The sequence below is a fragment of the Erinaceus europaeus genome, chromosome 18, assembly GCF_950295315.1.
Source record: "Erinaceus europaeus chromosome 18, mEriEur2.1, whole genome shotgun sequence".
NCBI classification, from domain to species: Eukaryota; Metazoa; Chordata; class Mammalia; order Eulipotyphla; family Erinaceidae; genus Erinaceus; species Erinaceus europaeus.
In genome coordinates, this window is record NC_080179.1 from 58,595,126 (window position 1) to 58,603,198 (window position 8,073).

The window sequence follows — 8,073 nt, forward strand, 5'->3', positions numbered from 1 at the left end:
GTAACAATACTTTCAGTTTCTCACTATTGAGCATGATGCTGACTATAGGTTGGCTATATATGGACTCCAATAGGTTAAGAAATTTTCCATATAATCCCACTTTTTTTTACTGTTCTGATCATGAAGGGATATTTGATATTTTATGAGACTGACATGCTGCCTGCTACTCTAAGGAGGATATGTTGATGTTGGATATTTTAAATGGCATGTTAAGGTAACTGAATTTTGTCATTTCCTTCTAAATGGCACTAGATTTCATTTTAGGAGTTAATTACTAGTGAGTTATCTTGATCTTACTGAGATCTGAATTCAGGTTATATTTTAAATAGTTCTATCTTTTATTTTTCCTTCTGTTAATTCTAGGGAGAATCTCTTAGTTTTGGAAAGTAAGTTTCCATTTTAAGAATTGGCCTTTATAGGGATTCGGAGATTGTTACCAAGTCCCTCTAGTTCTACATGAGTTGAATATCAAACTTTGATCTACTAAGGAGAAAGTAGCAGTTGAAAGGTCTAGTTGCTCCTCTTTTGAGCACTGCTTCTCTTAAGTATTCTTTGGGTGTTACTCTGTATGTGAACCACTCAGAAGTCACTCACAGGTTTATGTGGGAGTTTGTGCTCAAACTTTATGGATTCCTCTTTTCTCCAGTATTTCTTCCCTCAACTCCAGCTGCCAAGGCTGACCTAACCTTCCACATAGAACTACTCAGTCTAATAGCACCATTTTCTACTTGATCTCTGTGTTCAGAATGCTTGTGCAATAAAGTTGCCATGCCTTTATTGTTCAAGGGTCAGTTTTTCCTATATTGTTGTTATTTAGAAGGAATTACTTTTTTTTTTCCCAGCAGACTAATTGTATTTACTGTATAGGAATAGATAAAGAGGAAAGTTCATATGAGACACTGGGCAGAGAAAGTCAGCATTACTCCAATATATATAGCACTGGGGAATCTAACCAGACACCTGAGACATACAAGTCCTACTATCACCAGCTTCACATAGAACTCCTGTTTTACATATTTTGTCTGAGGGTATAAATGTTTTAGCAAGAAAATAAGGATACTACAAGCTACTTATTACTGGAAGAGATGTAAAGAATGGGAAGTAAGTTTTTTTTTCCCCTAATTGAACTGAATCAGATGACTGATATAACTCTTGTATTTAATTAAGCCATCTTTTAAAAAATGTATAACCCTGTCATAAAATGTAATATTATTATTATTTTAGAGTAACCTTAACCAAGCACATGAGCAATTTTACATCTCTGGAACACTTCTTTCATCCAGACAGAAAGACCAAAAGTGAGAGAAAGATAACTCCAAAGCTTCTACTATTTTCATACCTCTCATGTGGTTCTGGAGTGTGACCCTGAGTACTTTGCTTGACAGTGCAGGCCCCCTACCTGGTGAGTTCTCTCTTGGCTCCTTGTAGACTGTTGAATAGTCTACCATCCAAAAGATACCAGGGGCTTCATTATTGCCAATAAGTAAGAGAGAAGTAAGCTATACTTATTGAAATCTTCTTTGCTTTCTCTCTCTCTCTCTCTCTCTCTCTCTCTCTTTCTATTTCTCTTTCTCTCTCTCTCTCTCTCTCTCTCTCACACACAGCATGTTTCAAAGAGATTACTTAAAAACTTTTTTCCCATAAATATTATTAGCCATTTCTATAGTCTCTCTTTTAAAAGCACCGGTGTACAACGCTCATGCACAGTAGCTTAATATAATCTAAGAGAAAATCAAGTTATTTTCCCATTCATACACACTTTTAAATAGGACTTTTGAGTAAGACTCGAGTTAAAACAAAGTGAGAGCAGGAAAAACAAGTCTATTATTAAAACATAACATCCATTTTGAATCTTATAGCATATATTGAATCACATATGATGATTGTTCTAGCGCAGAAGCTTTGGTTGAGTGAATAGAGTTCCCTTATGTTCTAAAAATACTCCATGAATACCCACTCTCATAACCACTCTGCATTGAGAATCTCATTCAAACATATTCCTGAGTGGTCTGAGTCTTGAATTTTTTGCTTAGCGTTTAGACTGGAGGAGAAACTGCTGTATTTGCAGGTCTAATATCTTCTGATTTAGGGATAAATGGTGTTTGCAAGTGAATGAGGTGAAGAAAGAGGGACACCAGGTTGGGTCTGCAACCTTTTACAAGAACAGTGTCACAGAAAAATATCAGTATTCACTCTATAAGGATTAAGGTCTTAGATTAACCTAAACAAAATGGACTCTCTTATGTCAAAAATCCAGGTGGTCATTTAGATATGCAGAAAATAAATGTTCAGGCACCAGGATTTTTTTTCCCCTTTCGATATAGTGTAAATACATGCTATTTGAAACCACCATCTAATTACTGGCTTATACAGTCAATTAGAATGTTTATCCATAAACTTTATTTCAAAGAGTTCAAACTGCAGAGTGGTAAAACCCTCAACTATTGTGAATAGTAATGATTGCTGTGGGGAAAAGTAGCTGCTGAGGCTTAACTTTTACAATGCCTCACTAGACCCCAGCTTCTGCAGCTGAGAGATGAGAATACTTTAGCTGATCCCTAGGGAGAATCTCAGCTAAAATTCTTGGGGGGAAGGGAAGCTGCTTATTTTCTGTCTCATCTTTTCTCTAGGATACCTCACCCAAAGCCTCAACAAAGGGTCTCTTTGAACATTTCTTCACACAAAAAGGAAAAGTCTCTTTCTTTGTAGGGGGCTAAAAATTCACACCAGGCATAAGAAAGAGATGCATCTTTTTATAAGAAATAGAACTGGGCAGTCTGGGAAGTGGTGCAGTGGTAAATCATTGGATTCTCAAGCATGAGGTCCCAAGTTCAATCCCTAGCAGCACATGTACCAGAATGGTGTCTGGTTCTTTCTCTCTCCTCCTATCTTTCTCATTAATAAATAAATTCTAAAAAAGAAAGAAAGACATAGAACTGGTATTTAAAAAAAATATTTTTATTTATTCCCTTTTGTTGCCCTTGTTTGTCGAGACAAAGGGTCCCTGGCCTCACACTCCCGCCCTGGGGCTTTAGGTAGAGATGCCTGCTGTTGGAGGCCAAGAGGAAGTACACAAAGTACAGAGGCTTGCTTGCTCGCTCCATGAACTGACTCTGCTGTTCTGTTAATCAATCCCGACGCCCTTCTCCTGTCTCGCCGTTACTGTCGCGCTGGACGCGACACTTGTTGATTTTTTATTGTTGTTATAGTTATTATTGATATTGTTATTGATGTTATCATTGTTAGATAGGAAAGAGAAATGGAGAGAGGAGGGGAAGACAGAGAGGCGGAGAGAAAGATAGACACTGGCAGACCTGCTTCACTGCCTGGGAAATAACTCCCTTGCAGGTGGGGATACAGGGGCTCGAAATGGGATCCTTATGCTGGTCCTTGTGCTTTGTGTCACCTGCACTTAACCCACTGAGCTACCACTGACTCCCGGGATTTTTTTTTTTTTTTTACAAGTTAGGTAGCTGATGTTATCACCACCATTATTATTAAAGTTCTACTAGGGATTTCTCAGCTACATTTTTTTTTCATTAGACTTATGAAGGAGAAAAGAGAGGTGTTAAAGTAACACTCAAAGACTATTACTAAGTCCATAAAATAATGCAAACTTGCAACAAGAAATGCTAAGGGAAATGCACTGTATGTACACAGTCTAATAAGAGAACACAAGTGTAAAAATAAATTAAGAATCATCAAGGCCTTTTATTATTTTTATGCTTGCTTTTGCTCTTATTTCTCTTGTTTTCACATTTTAGACGGTCACTACCCAGCTTTATGACATCTCCGTAGAGTGAGAGGAAAACATTCCTGTTGCAAGTCAACATGGGCTTGATGGTTAAAAAGTAAAAAGAAACACTTCTCTGCCTCCTTCATATTCTGACTATATTTCATTATTAAGAAAATCAGGCAAGTAGGTAAATACCAGGTTTAGCTTCATCCTGCTTAATTTCCTCAAAAATAGATGAAGTACGCCAGCACTACCTGGAAATGTATTAGAAAAAGAGCTCTTCAGGTTTCACCTGAGACCTGTTTTTTTATTATTATTATTTAACTTTATGTCTTAATCTTTCATTAGTGATAGAACAGTGTTTTCCAAGATTATAAAATTACCGTCGGATGCTACCACAGCATAGCATACCACACCAAAGTTTTGTCTCACCATTTCACACACAGACAATAACCACTACAGTTCTCACAGTTTTCAAAGGGTTTATAGTTTTTTTTGTTTGTTTATTTTTTTTCTGGCAAGTTTGTGTTTTTCAGTTCACTATATTCCTTATTTGAGTGAAACCATCTGGTCGTTGTCTTTCACTTCCATACTTCACTAAGCATCATCATCTCCAGTTGTACCCATTTTTTTCTGATGCCAAGCTAGCATAGGGGTGCCTCTTCCCGGGGGGCACATACTCTTTGGGTTGGAGAGAACATGACTGGAGCCATCCTGGGCTGCTACTCACTCAGTGACACGAAGGAGATGACTCATGAAATGGCTAGGAAAGGGGTGGAGAAAGGCAAAAGGGGCTGAAAAAGGTAGGAACTTCCTTAGCAACTGTTGTTAGAGTTTTAACTGGTAGGATAAATAATACCCTGGAGGCAGGGAGGGTCTTGAGGGTAGAAAGAAGATAGATCAAAGGAATGGAATAGGTGGGCATCTTTCAGGAAAAACAATGATTATGTAGATAAGGGAGCAGGCCATAGTATCAGGAAAGCAGGGTGCTTTGTGAGACAGGGAGTCTGATATGACGAGGCAAACCTTGGGGGGTTTTGTCCCTCCTCACTTGACCTCTCAGTAGAGAGAGAGATTGATAGGATGGATAACCCCTCAAGTCAAGCTCTGCCAAGCTCAACCACATCCTCACAATTTCCCAACAGTCTCCAAGGGTAGTATGTCATCTTTTTAACTTGCGGTACAATATTCCATTGAATGTAGGCCCTACAGTTTCCTTGCCCAGATATCTCACCAAAATTACTGTTTTCACATTATCTGGACTGGACCTTGGACTCTCACATGTGTTTCTTATAAATACTAAGTCTTGAGTTGCTTTATTTAAGTGTTTGCTGGTCTCTGGAAGTCCAAGGTCTTGAATCTCTAAGACATTTCCAAATTAGTGCTGATATAGCTAGGTTATATAGCATATTTAGAGTAGGGAGGTCCTAATGTATGTATAAATAATCATGAATTTTTCATATTTTCTTCTTTCTCTGTTTTACTTTCTACCCTATATCATTTTGTCCTTACATGCACAGCTGGTCTACTGAATAACTAAAACTAGACTTTCAGTGGTTTATAAATATAAAATGATTCTTCTTTAATAAGTGGTGTTCTTCTGAATGTCCTGAACCCTTACTGATTCTGGACAAAGCCTATAACATTCTGATCACACTCAGAACCTAGTCAGTCAGAAGTAGTTAAAATTTCATTCTTTTCTTTTTTCAGCTAATATTTTGCTTGTAGCAGGAACATAAAGTTGGTTGCACATCCCATCTTCCAGTAAGAGTTCCTTTGGCACCAGACACAAGGATGAAAAAATGGGCAAAACCATAAGTGAGTAGCTTTTAATAAAATAAATGTCTCAAGTGTCTCTGATGAGCACACTGTCTACAAGTGGAGTCCCTGACCTGTTGAGATTGTCTTCTGTTTCTTCAAGGTCATCAGGTGTCTTGGGTGCTATGGAAAATTGTTGGCATTTTCTTACATATATAACACTTTGTTTCCTCATTGCTCAACTGTTGTGGTCTTTTCCGGCAAATTTCCTCAGTATTCTATAGAAGAGATATAAAAGTAAGCCTCAATGTGTATGTGAATGCAGAAAGGGTATGTGAAGTTCTACAAGACTTCTGGCTCAGGTTCAGATTCATATGATGAATCTCTCACTGCACCCTGTTAATGTTAGGATATTACAAGCCAGGGATTTCTCAGAATATAGCCAATACCCAGCCACACTGTGACAGCTGGTCTCTGATGTCTGATTGAGTAGTAGCTACTGCTCACCATAACTCTGGTAAAGAGTATATAGCATGAACAGTTTCTTCTTGATTCATATCCCTATGCCTAGTTAGTTTATACTAGTTGCAGAACAAGAGTAAGGTGATGGTGGCAGATAATCAAACTCACTAGGCATCATCTAAACAAACATTTTTACACAATGTATTGAGAAAAAATAATGGACTTAAATTATACCTGATTTTGGTAATTTGTACTTAACTGAATATACCACCTCCTGGCCCAACATTTTGATATCTTTACATGAAGGAAACATTAGAAAATTCTCCCAAGTTTTCTCCAGAAAATAATAATAATTAATGCTGTTTGAGATTATATTTAATATCTAGATATAAAGTTGAAGCTTGTAGGTACACATAGCAACAGAAGGAGCCACTCTTGTGAACTTTATATTGAGGCACTGGGAATGCAGAGACAGTAACAGAAGAGCTTTGGGGGTGGATATCAGAAGCCATTACCATCTTTCTTTTTGTGTGAAACTTCTCATTTTAAAAACAATAAAAGTAACTATGCATAATTTGATTATACCTTCTAAGAAGCTTCTTATATTTTAGTATTTGTTGACAGTATTAAAAAAAACGTGTATTAAACACCAAATAGAATCCTCTACTAAAAAGGGAGTCACATATATTCTGGAAATAATTTAATGAATGATTATTAGTTAGGCTTCTATTGGCAAGAGATTGAATTTTAAGAAACTTGACCAAGAAATCTACGTCGGTAATGAAGGAGTTTACCATATTGGTTCTGCCCAGCTTGTGGTTACAAGTTTATAAAACATCCCCATGTGATACTCCATGAAACAGAGTCCCTCATTTGCAAAGCATTTATAACTAGGAAAATTAAACAGCACATCTTAAATATTATTAAATAAATGGCTCATGTATATTTAAAATTAGAATTCTAAAAACAGCCATTTCAGAGAGAATAACAGGCTGAACCTATAATTGATTTTTGTATTTCACAACACACCAGATTATTTCCAAATGTGTCATTTATCAAACCTTAGTAATTCTCAGTGAGATGCCAGTACCCATTTAATAGTAATTCTGGTGAATTTACGAATGCTGCACCATTATGCATAGCAATCCACATTATTCTTGACAGGTACCTAAGCCTTCCAGGAATCAGGACCTCTGTTACCCCTAAAAGTGGTTACAAGGGTACTTTATATGATGTAAACACCTGCCTACCATGCTGATAATGAGAGCTTATTACACCTGGCATCCCTCTAACAGCTGTATGGTGACCTGTGAACTGTGACCAAATCCAAACTGATCACCACAAGGTGAAACGTCTCGAATCCAATCAGTCATCCCATGAGCTATTAAGCTAACTGTACATGGCTAACATCTGAAGCTTGTGGTAGCTATTTTCTTTTGAAGTAGTGAATTTTTGATGTTGATGATGTTCAATGTGAAAAAAAGTGAAAGGTGGTAATCAATAAAAAGATACCTTATTTAAAACATTTTAAGCAGATTAAATCTTCATTTTTAAATAGTGTCATGTTTACAATGATTTTTTTCTACTAGAAGAACAAGTATTTAATAATAAAGGTTTGGTAATCATGATGTGGAAGACAGCTGGGTGGTGGTTCACCCACCCAGCTGAGCACACATCCTATAATACACAAAGACCCCAGTTCAGGTTCCCCAGTCCCCACCTCTAGGGGGAAAACTTCACTAGTGGTGAAGCAGTGCTACAGGTTTCTGTCTGTCTCTCATCTTCTTTATCTCCCCCTCATCTCTCCATTTTTCTGTCTCTATCCAATAATATTTTATTTAAATATTTTTTAAATGTTTATTTATTCCCTTTTGTTGCCCTTGTTTTATTGTTGTAGTTATTGTTGTTGACGTCATCCTTGTTGGATAGGAAAGAGAGAAATGGAGAGAGGAGGGGAAGACAGAGAGGGGGAGAGAAAGAGAACTGCAGATGTGCTTCACTGGTTGTGAAGCGACTCCCTGCAGGTAGGGAGTGGGGCCTCAAACCGGAATCCTTATGCCTGTCTTTGCGCATGGTGCCACCTGCGCTTAAGCTGCTGTGTTACCGTCTGACTCCCC

The 8,073-nt window shown here is 37.5% G+C and overlaps 1 long non-coding RNA gene across 1 annotated transcript; it reads left to right on the forward strand.

Annotated features, from left to right (window-relative positions):
• Positions 1 to 1,300: 1,300 nt before the first annotated feature.
• On the forward strand, positions 1,301 to 7,487 carry LOC132534334 (uncharacterized). The gene is made up of 4 exons (XR_009546062.1): positions 1,301 to 1,402; positions 3,765 to 3,923; positions 5,447 to 5,554; positions 7,121 to 7,487. It is a non-coding gene; the product is annotated as an uncharacterized LOC132534334 (long non-coding RNA).
• Positions 7,488 to 8,073: the final 586 nt, after the last annotated feature.